General features: G+C 35.8%; 1 non-coding gene across 1 annotated transcript; it reads left to right on the top strand.

The window, feature by feature from the left end:
• The first annotated feature begins 8,675 nt into the window (after positions 1-8,675).
• On the top strand, positions 8,676-8,802 carry LOC141568722 (small nucleolar RNA SNORA25). Its single transcript, XR_012491942.1, has one exon. It is a non-coding gene; the product is annotated as a small nucleolar RNA SNORA25 (small nucleolar RNA).
• Positions 8,803-10,951: the final 2,149 nt, after the last annotated feature.

The following is a 10,951-nucleotide window of genomic DNA, read 5'->3' as shown; positions in this document are numbered from 1 at the left end:
AATGTTTATTTAAGTTTTGATCCCATGTCATCTGTAGTTTATGCAACACTCCTCAGTATATGCAAAAGATACACTCCACATCTGTTAGTGGATGTTGACCTCTACAATCAAAGATTTCTACCATTATAGGTATATTCTTATCACATGTGTCTGTAGATATGCCTCTACTATAAGGATGGATAGGTAAGTAGGTAGATAGATCAAGAGATCAATAGATGATAGATAGATGATAGATAGATGATAGATAGATAGATAGATAGATAGATAGATAGATAGACTCCCCAACATGTGCTATTTTTAAAACTCCAGTCATTTATGCATGAATGAAGAAGGTGAAATTTATCCATTGGGGAGATTTGATCTCTGTCATGGGAAGGACTATTTTTGTGATCAATTTTTCTCATACATGTACAAGCTGCTGTTGAACTTTGGTGAGGTAATCCAAATGCAGATGCCTCTGACTCTGTTTAGTTTATTATGGTTAAACGTGGAAAAAGTTACTTCTTTTGTGGTGGAATGCATCTTGATATGACAATTATGAGGTAAGAGATTGGGTTCCCACTAACAGACATGTAATTAGGAGTCCTGGTCTTCTGTGGGAGGAAAGACATGATTAGGAGGCACACTATCCATACCTGCCATCCCTGCAGAGGAATTTGAGGGAAAGGGGGTATCAGTACAAAAGGATTCTGAGGGTGCAGGTAATAATTATGAGGATAGAGAGGTGTAACCCATCTCTTGTTCTGGGTTATAATTCTGCTGTATCACCTCCAAGCCTCCACACCAGCCTCATTCTGTTTTGTAGACTAAGGGGATGAGGCTGGGTCAGCATTTGGGGCAAGAATAAAATAGATGGAGAGATTCACAGATACAGTGACATTGTATATGGCCAGAGATTGAAGGCAAACAGCTAGAAGTCACTTGAAGTAAGAGAAAACAAGTAACAACCAGGAAGAAACCCTAAACATACCCAGGACCTTCAGAGACACTCTTTGGGATGGGACCAAACTTGCTGCAGTCATGCGAGATAAGGTCTCAATTATTTTGTTTAAATATTATATGGGAAGTTGACTCCCAAGGGCTGAAGAGTTCAAGGACAGAGACACCGAGGTACATCTAAAGCACGTGTTTTCAGGGAGGAGGCAAATAATGATTACTAATTAAATGTTGATAATCAAATTTGAGAATGAAAGCAATAAGTCTAAACCTATTTTCAGATGTGTGAATGGGAAATAAGATTTTTAGAACTGAATTTTCTCTAAAGCAATAATACCATGCCAAAACTCATTGCAATAGCAAAATTCTCCCAAGTTATTGCTGTATTAGAGTATAATGCATATCCCTAAGGAACTCAACAATGGGATTACCGCTAAAATCACCTAAACGGTGATTTTAGGTGATTTTCATTTGGCACTAATGATTACAGCTGTGAAATATAGACATAACTTTAAAAGATTATGATTAGTCATTCAGGATTGTTTTACTAATGTGTCAAGACACTGTGTGAAAATAAGAAATTGATTGACTTTTCTTATCTCCCCTCAACCCAGAATCACTCAAGACACAGGGCTTTGCCTTGGAAAGTGTGATTTAAATAATTGGCAGTTCACCAAATGTCCTTTAAAACTGAGAGGCTGCAAGTGAGAAAGCACTAATAATAATAATAATAATAATAATAATAATAGTAATAATTAGACAAAAAGAAACAATTAGAAACAAAACCGGGCATTTTCAGAGGGAAACATGAAAGCCTGAGTAAATATCCATTGCACTATTACTGTGCAATCGCATGGAGCGCTCCATGTGGTTTTTAGAAAAGTGAAAAATCTTCATTTGGAAAAGTCTTTGAAATGAGGACATGACAAAGTATTGGAGGACAAATGATCTCAGATTTCAAATGTAAGAAGCCGTTACACGAGTTTTCCCATTTGCTGCTGAACTCTTCACAATGTCTCTGAGGCTCTACTCCGTGTCTGGTTCCGTGTCTGACCTGTTTAAGGTAAACACGGTCAGGATGTATTTCTCCAAGCCCTTACTTAAAACAGTCCTCCAAACTGAGCTCCCTCAAGTCACCAAGTCCTCTTCCTCCAAATCAATATTTCCTAATACCCAATTACTTGATGTGGCAGCCAAGATTTGAGACAAGAGGAAGAGGGTACACCAGACCACATCGTGTCTCAGGAGCATCTAGATGGCTTTCATTAGCCAACTGATCTGCCCCGGACCTTGCACTGATTGGGAACAAGCATAGGTAATGATTTAACCTTGGCTCCTACTCACATGCGGAGAGCTCTCAATGGGACTGTCAGCACCAGGTGTAAACTACCAGTGGTGAAAACGAGGTCTTCACTCTACACAGGCTTTTTTTATAAGAGGGTTTACTGTAGCTTTGACATGATTCTTTTAACTCCTAGATGCCAGAAAAGCCATAGAGCTGGATATCACCTATAAGGTCAACTTCATGAGTATATTTTGATATTTGTAAACCTATGATTCCTTTAATGAGCATAAACATTTTACATGCACTTTTCTCTTACTTGCCCTTTTTATAAAGGAATCACTGTACATAATTGTAATAATGTAGTTAGTCCTGTAAATTAAACGTTAAATTGAAAGCATCCAACAGCTATTCGACCACCAACTATGTTCTGGGCAACCCTCATTCTACTACCCATCAGAATGGCAGTTCTCACCCTCCTTCCGGTTAACCTTCTGTGAGGATCTATGAAGACAATTGCTTGCATAGTCAGGGTAAAGAGAGTCACATGTTAAATGACCATCTCATCCACACTTTGCCTTTCTTACTGAGTTTAAACGGGTTCATAGATGAAATTGGCAATGTCCATTGTGCCTTCTGAGTGGCCGACAAGAACGAAATCTGAATACCAGATCTATCAGCAAGAATCTTATGAGCAGCCCTTTCTGTTTTTAGTTATATGGTTCCCAAATTTATTTATCACTTTGTAAATTTTAAATTTTCTTTTTGCCCTTCTCAAGATAAGTCCTAGGCAAGAAAACACAATTCAAAAGAAGCCTAAATTAGCCTCACTGGATCCCAAACTTAAGTGCATGTAAAGTAAAACCTTTTTTTTTTTTAGCTAGAGTTGAAGGCACAACTCTTTTTCTCATTTTGTTTGAGAGCATGAGGAAGGAAAACTAAGTGGAGGATTAGTCAAATCGTTTGCATGAATAAACTCTGCTGAAGGAAACATTTACATTTTATCTATATTGAATAATTCCACATTGGCAAAGTTAGAGAGAAAGAAAAATGAATTAGATAAATTTGAAATAATCGAGAGCCAGAGCCTTTAACCATAAGAAGAGGCCTCACTACTTTGAACTCTGAAAATGTACAACTGATTCATTTTCTAATACATTGTTTTATATTTTTATTGAGGCATAATTGACATATGAGATCTGACAATTAAGCTTGTAAACTCATCCTAGAACAAGTGCTATATACATCATTGCTTTTTCACTTAGCCTTTCAGCACTTGCAAATAGTAAAGTTGGTTAACTGTTTGTCCCATTGGTACAAATCCATAATGAATAATCCCTCTTATACCAAAAAAGATTAGCAACATCATTGCAACAAGTTCACAAACTTAATTGTCGGTCTTCCTGTAGCATTATATTTGTCTCAGGTGTACAACATAGCAATCCAATATTTGTATATATTGTGAAATGGTCACCACAATAAGTCTAGTCACCATACATACTTATAAACTTTATTTCTTGCGATAGGACTTAGAAGGTTTACTCTCTTGGCAACTCTCAAAATACAATACAGTATTATTAACTATAGTCACCATGCTGTACATTGCATACCCAGGACTTACTTATTTTATAACTGGGAGTTTGTGCCTTTTGATTCCCTTCACCCATTTCATCGATCATCCTGCCTCTGGCAACCACCAAACTCTTCTTGGTATTTACCAGCTTGGGTTTTTGATGTTTGTTAGTGTATTACATTCCACATACAGTATTTGTCTTTCTCTATCTGACTTATTTCACTTAGCATAATGCCCTCAAGGTCCATGTATGTTGTTGCAAATGGCAAGATTTCATTGTTTTTATGACTGAATAATATTCCATTGTATACATGTACCTGGTCATTTTCTTTATCCTTTCATCTATGAAGGACACTTAGTTTGCTTTCAGATCTTGGCTATTGTAAATAATGCTGCAATGAACATGGGGGTGCATATATCTTTTTGAGTTAGTGTTTTTGTTTTCTTCATGTAAATAGCAGAAGTGGAATTGCGGGATCACATGGTAGTTCTATTTTTAATTTTTTAAGGAGCCTCCAATATTCTTTTCCATAGTGACTACACCAATTTACATTCCCAACTACAGCACACAGGGTTCCCTTTTCTCCACATCCTCATCAATACTTGTTATTTTTTGTCTTTCTTTTTTAGGTATAAGTTGATATCTAATTATGGTTTTGATTTGCATTTCCCTGATAATTAGTTACTTTGAGCATCTTTTCATGTACTTGCTGGCCATCTGTATGTTTTCTTTGGAAAAATGTCTATTTAGTTCCTCTGTCCATTTTTTATTTAGACTGTTTTTGTTTATTTTACTGCTTAGTTGCATGAGTTCTTGATATATTTTGGACATAAACCATTTACCAGATGTAAGATTTGCAAATATTTTTTTCCCATTCAGTAGGTTGTCTTTTCATTTTGTTGATGGTTTCCTTTAGTCCCACTTGTTTATTTTTGCATTCATTCCCTTTGCTTTTGGTGTCAAATCAAGAAATCATTGCTAAGACTGGTGTTAAGGAGGTTACTGCCCACAAGTTCTGACAATTAAGTTCATGAAATTCTTGCAACGATGTTGCTAACCTATTTTGATATCAGAGGGATTATTCATTATGAATTATTCAAAGAGATTATTCAAAGAGAAAACAGCTAACCAAGTTTTCTCTTTGAAAGTGCTGAAAGGCTGTGTGGAAAAGTTAGGCAACCTGAACTTTTCACCAAAAATTCATGGCTCTTGTATCACAACAATGCACCAGCTCACACGGTACTGTCTGTGAGAGAGTTTTTAGCCAGTAAACAAATAAGTGTATTGGAACACCCTCCCTACTCACCTGATCTGGCCCCCATTGACTTCTTTCTTTACCTGAACATAAAGGAAATATTGAAAGGAAGACATTTTTATGACATTCAGGATATTATGGTAATATGACGACAGCTCTGATGGCCATTCCAGAAAAAGAGTTCCAACATTGCTTTGAAGGGTGGACTAGGCACTGGCATTGGTATTTAGCTTCCCAAGGGGAGTACTTCGAAGGTGACTGTAGTGATTTTCAATAATGAGGTATGTAGCACTTTTTCTAGCATGACTTTCAGAAGTCAATTGTCAGACCTCCTGTGGTTTCTTCTAGGAATTTCATGGTTTCAAGTTTTACATTTAAGTCTTTAATCCATTTTGAGTTATTTTTTATGAATGCTATAAGAGTGGTCCAATTTCATTCTTTTGTTATGTGGCTGTCCAGTTTTCCCAACACCATTTATTGAAGAGACTATACTTTCCTCCATGTATATTTTGGCTTCTTTGTCAAAAATTAATTCACCGTATGTGTGTGGATTTATTCCTGGGCTCACTATTCGGTTCCATTGATCTATATGTTAGTTTTTATGCAAATAACCTACTGTTATTAGCATCCAGAACTGTGATGCTTCCAGCTTTGTTCTTTCTAAAGATTGTTTTGGCTATTTATTAGAGGTTTTTTATGGTTCATTACAAATTTTAGGATTATTTTTAATATATTTCTATGAAAACTGCCGTTGGAATTTTTTAAGGGATTGCATGGAATCTGTAGATTGCTTTGGGTCATATGAACATTTTAATATTAATTCTCCAATCCATGAGCATGGAATATCTTTTCATTTATTTATGTCTTCTTCAATTTATTTCATCCATGTCTCTTGGTTTTCAGTGTTCAGGTCTTTTACTTCCTTGGCTAAGTTTCTTACTAGGCAGTCTATTCTTTTCGATGCAATGGTAAATGGGATTGTTTTCTTAATTCTCTTTCTGATAGCTCATTATTAGTGTATAGAAATGCAACAGATTATTGTATATCGATTTTTGTATCCTGAAACTTTACTGAATTTGTTTATTAGTTCTAAAAGGTTTTAGTGGAGTCTTTAGGGTTTTTCATATATAGGATCATGTCATCTGCAAATAATGACAGTTTTACTTCTTCCTTTCCAATTTGGATGATTTTTATTTCGTCTTCTTAACTGATTGCTCTGACTGGCATTTCCAATACTATGTTGGGTGAAAAGGTTGAAAGTGAGAATCCTTATCTTTTCCTGAAATTAGTGGGAAAGCATTCATCTTTTTACCATTGTGTGTGATGTTAGTTGTGAGCTTATCATCTACGGCCTTTATCATGTTGAGGTACGTTCCTTCTATATCCACTTTTTTGTGAGTTTTTTTCATAAGTGGATATTGAATTTTGTCAAATGTTTTTTCTGCATCTATTGAGATGATCACATGATTTTTGTCCTTCATTTTGTTAATATGATGTATCACATTGATTGATTTTTTCAGATATTGAACCATCCCTGCATCCCCAGAATAAATCCCACTTGATTGTGGTGTATAATCCTTTAAATGTCTTATTGAATTCAGTTTGGTAATATTTAGTTGAGAATATTTGCATCTTTATTCATCAAGAATATTGGTCTGTAATGTTATTTTCTTAAGGCATCCTTATCTGGTGGTTGTATCAAAGTAATGCTGTGCTCATAAAGTGAGTTTGGAAATGTTCCCTCCTCTTATATTTTTTTGGAAGATTTGAAAATTGGCATTAATTCTTCCTTGAGTGTTTGGTAGAATCTAACAGGGATACTGTCTAGTCCTGGACTTTTGTTTGTTGGGAGGTTTTTTTTGTTTGTTTTAATTGGTGATTTAATCTCCTTACTAGTAATAGGTCTGTTCATATTTTCTATTTCTTCTTGATTTAGTCTTTGTAGGTTGTATATTTCTAAAACTGTATCCATTTAATTTAGGTTGTCCAATTTGTTGGTATGTATTGTTTATAGTAGTTTTTTATGATCTTTTGTATTGTGGTATCAGTAATGTCTCGTCTTTCATTTCTGATTTTATTTATTTGAGTCCTCGCTCTTTTTTTCTTACTGAGTCTAAATAAAAGTTTGTTAATTCTGTTTATCTTTTCAAAAAACAAGCTGTGTTATTTTTGTTGGACCTTTTTTATTGTTTTTAGTCTCTATTTTATTTATCGACACTGATCTTTGTTATTTCTTTCTGTTTACTAATTTTGGGTTTTGTTTTTCTAGTTTCTTGAAGTGTAAAGTTAGGTTACTTACTTGAGACTTTTATTGTTTCTTGATGTAGCTATTTATCACAATGAACATCCCTCTTAGAACTGCTTTTACTGCATCCCAAAATTTTTTGTATGTTGTGTGTTTATTTTCATTTGTCCAAGGTATTTTTTGGTTTCTCTTTTAATTTGTTCTTTGACCCATTGGTTGTTCAATAACATGTTGTTTAATCTCCACATATTTGTGAACTTTCCAGTTTTCTTCTTGTAATTAATGTCTAGTTCCATAATGTGGTCAGAAAAGATGCTTGATATGACTTCAATCTTCTTAGATTTATTAAAACTCCCTTTGTGGCCTAATATATGATCTATTCTGGAAGATATTCCATGTGCACTTGAGAAGATTGTGTATTCTGTTGCTTTTGGATGTTCTGTATATATATATATATATATATATATATATATATATATATATATATATATATATATATCTTAAATTTATCTGACCTGATAAATTTATGTCATTTATGGCCAATATTTCCTCATTGATTTTCTGTCTAGATAATCTATACACTGATGAAAATGAAGTAATAAAGTCCCCTGCTATTATTGTATTGCTTTCTATTTATCCTTTTATTTCTGTTAATATTGTTTTATATATTTAGGTGTTTCTATGTTGGGTACACAAACATTTATAAATGTTATGTCCTATTGTTGGATTGAACCCTTTATATTTATGTAATGCCCTTCTTTGTCTCATATTATAGACTCTGTTTTACAGTCTATTTTTTCTGAAATAAGTATAGCTACCCAGCTTTCTTTTGGTTTCCGTTCACATGGAGTATCATTTTTCCATCACTTCACTTTTAGTCTGTGTGTGCCTATATATCTGAAATGAGTCTCTTGTAGGCAGCTTATACATAGGTCTTGTATTTGTATCCATTCAGCAACTCTATGTCTTTGGATTGGGGGATTTAGCCCATTTATATTTAAGGTAATTATAAATAGGTATCATTAATTGCCATTTTGCAATTCTTTTCTGGCTTAAGCCCCACTGGCACTAGAGCCAGGTGACCTAGAGGTGTCCCCAGCAGCAGCCACAAAAATTGGGGTATCACATAAGCTCCTTTCTGGAATATATTATATTGGCGAGCTAAAGCTAAACAGAAGGAAAGAGCAAAGATGTCATCCCCTGTCCTCCATTCTCTGAGAGCACTCTCATAGGATCCTAGATGTATGCCAGACAAGAAACCTCCCCGTCAGGCTGAATCTCCTGAACAAATTGGCCTCTTTCACAGAAATATTAGGGGTGTGTTCCAGTCTACTCTCTGTGCAGTGCCCCAGGGTAGATGGCCTGCTAATAATGGCCTTTCTGAGATCATATCAAAGAGAGCTTGTGGGCTCAAAACCAGGCGCTCTTAACACTGTAGCCAAAGATTGAAGTTCTCCATAAGATGTAATTGTCACTCAATAGTGCTATGTTTTCCTGAGGACACATAAAATTTATCAATGAATAGTGATATGGGAAAGTAAATAAATGTCTCCAAAGTTTAAAAAAAATTGTCTGTCTAATTGTTACAGTCCCATGAGACCCAGGACTTTCTTCACATACTTCAACCAAAACAACAAATTGCATCTGACTAAATGCAAAAGTTGATATGAGAATCCAGCTGCTTTCTATTAAGATAGAAAGATTCAAGAGATTTGTAAAAATGTAAACAATGTCACTCTTCTCACTATTTTTTTGTGTTCAAAAATGTAGTTATTTTCATTAAAATGCTATATACATGGTAACATGTAAACAGGTGTATTATAGTTATTTTTAAATGAATTAATATTTTTAAATCATTCAATGTTAATTTTTGATATGGTAACTATTGCTAGATATAACCCACATAGGCAAATGTCCTTTCATCAATAATTTCTAAGAGCATGAAAATGTCCTAGAACAGGAAGTTTGAGAACTGCTGCCCTAGAGAAACTATTGCCCTATACACAGTAGTTTTGGAAGCATGTCCATAGCTGCACTGGTTTGAGGAGCAAGAAAATGGAGTCAAACCTAATAACCATTAACTGGAGAAAAAAATTAATTGTGGTATATTCAACTAGTGGATCATTACACAGAACAGATTGGAAAAGAAGGAACTCAGCTATAATCATCAATGTGGATGAATCTTTGGAAAATAATATTGACATTTGAAAAATATGTTGCAGAAGAATAGTTACAGTGTGATTCTATTAATATAAAATGTTAAAGCATGCAAAACTGAATTTATTGATTAGGGACACACCTGAAGTAAACCAAAAAGAAAATCAAGGAATGCTAAACACAAAATTCAAGATCATGGTTACTAGTACAAAAGTGAGGGAAGGGAAAGTTTTATAGAGAGGCCCAGGGATCCTTGAAAGACCTGGTAATGAGCTTTTCCTTAAACTGGTGTGGGGGGGTGAGGTGTCCAGGTGTTGTTGTTTTTATTATTATTGCAATATATATATATATATATATATATATATATATATATATATATATATATATAATCTTTAAAATATATATAAATATATTTTGTAGGTATCCAATATTTGATACACAAAAATGTTTATGACTCAAAAACAGAGACAAAGAGAGATGTCAGACCCCATGCAAGTAAAGAGGTTGTGTCAGTTCCTAGTCTTTAGTTACATCATTAGAAAGGCAGAAAACACAAGTCCCCTCTGCTTGGCTGCCCAGGCATCAAATCTTTCTGGCCTCTTGTTTTACAGAGAAGTGAGATAGGGCAGGTGATGCTCCAGAAACCATGTGAGCCTGGGGAAGGGATGCAAACCCATCTCACCAATTACCAAGAATATTGTGAGTGAGCGCCTTTTGGTGGCTCCTGATATTGGCCTCCTCTGTACTTTAGAGAAAGTAAATATTAGACCATGTATGACCTCAAAGCAGCCTCTTTCCACACAAAAAGCTATCTCATCAGTGCTCTGGCAGAAGGTGCTACCCTCAGCTTATCTGCAGGTTGGAGAACTGTGCAGTGAGCATAGCCTCCAGGTGGAACCAGAAGTAAAATGACTGCGTTGCGGCATTTGGGTTGAGGCCATAGCAGTTCCTGGGCTGAAACGCTTATCTTGAAATACATCCATTAACTTTAACCTGACATTCTCCTAGGCACGTTCTAAGGACTTCTGAGCCAGGGGCCTCATCAGCAAGGTGCCTGCTCTGCCCCTCCTTCCTGCTTACACTAAGGCCAGAGATAGGAGATGTGCAGAGAAGCTAGGTGGGGGAGAGGCTAAGGCGGTCCTCAGCACTGCCAAGGTGACAATGCAGCTGTTAGTGAGCTGAGCTCCCGCTCTGCAGAAACAGAACTGCCTTTCTGATCCCCCTGACTCAGCTGCCTGCTGCTTGGATCCTCAGAAGCTCAGGGCTTCCCAAAGTGTGGGGCCGGGACCATTTCACTCCCCTCGACACTCTCTTTTGTTATTTGCTTTTGTGAACTGTGCTGTGCTTGGTTCAAAAGGAGATCCTTGTACTGAGCTGAATGGGAAGAAGAACAAAAAAGGACAAAGAGAGAGTTCAGTTAAGTGTTGCTTAGCAGCAGCAAACAAAACAAGCCAATGTGATTAGAATAAATTATCACCGGAGGAAGTGGAGGATCATTCCCT

This window comes from Rhinolophus sinicus, linkage group LG14, assembly GCF_036562045.2.
Source record: "Rhinolophus sinicus isolate RSC01 linkage group LG14, ASM3656204v1, whole genome shotgun sequence".
Taxonomy (NCBI): Eukaryota; Metazoa; Chordata; class Mammalia; order Chiroptera; family Rhinolophidae; genus Rhinolophus; species Rhinolophus sinicus.
The sequence above is the reverse complement of the archived record's forward strand: the minus strand, read 5'-3'. Positions and strand labels throughout refer to the sequence as shown.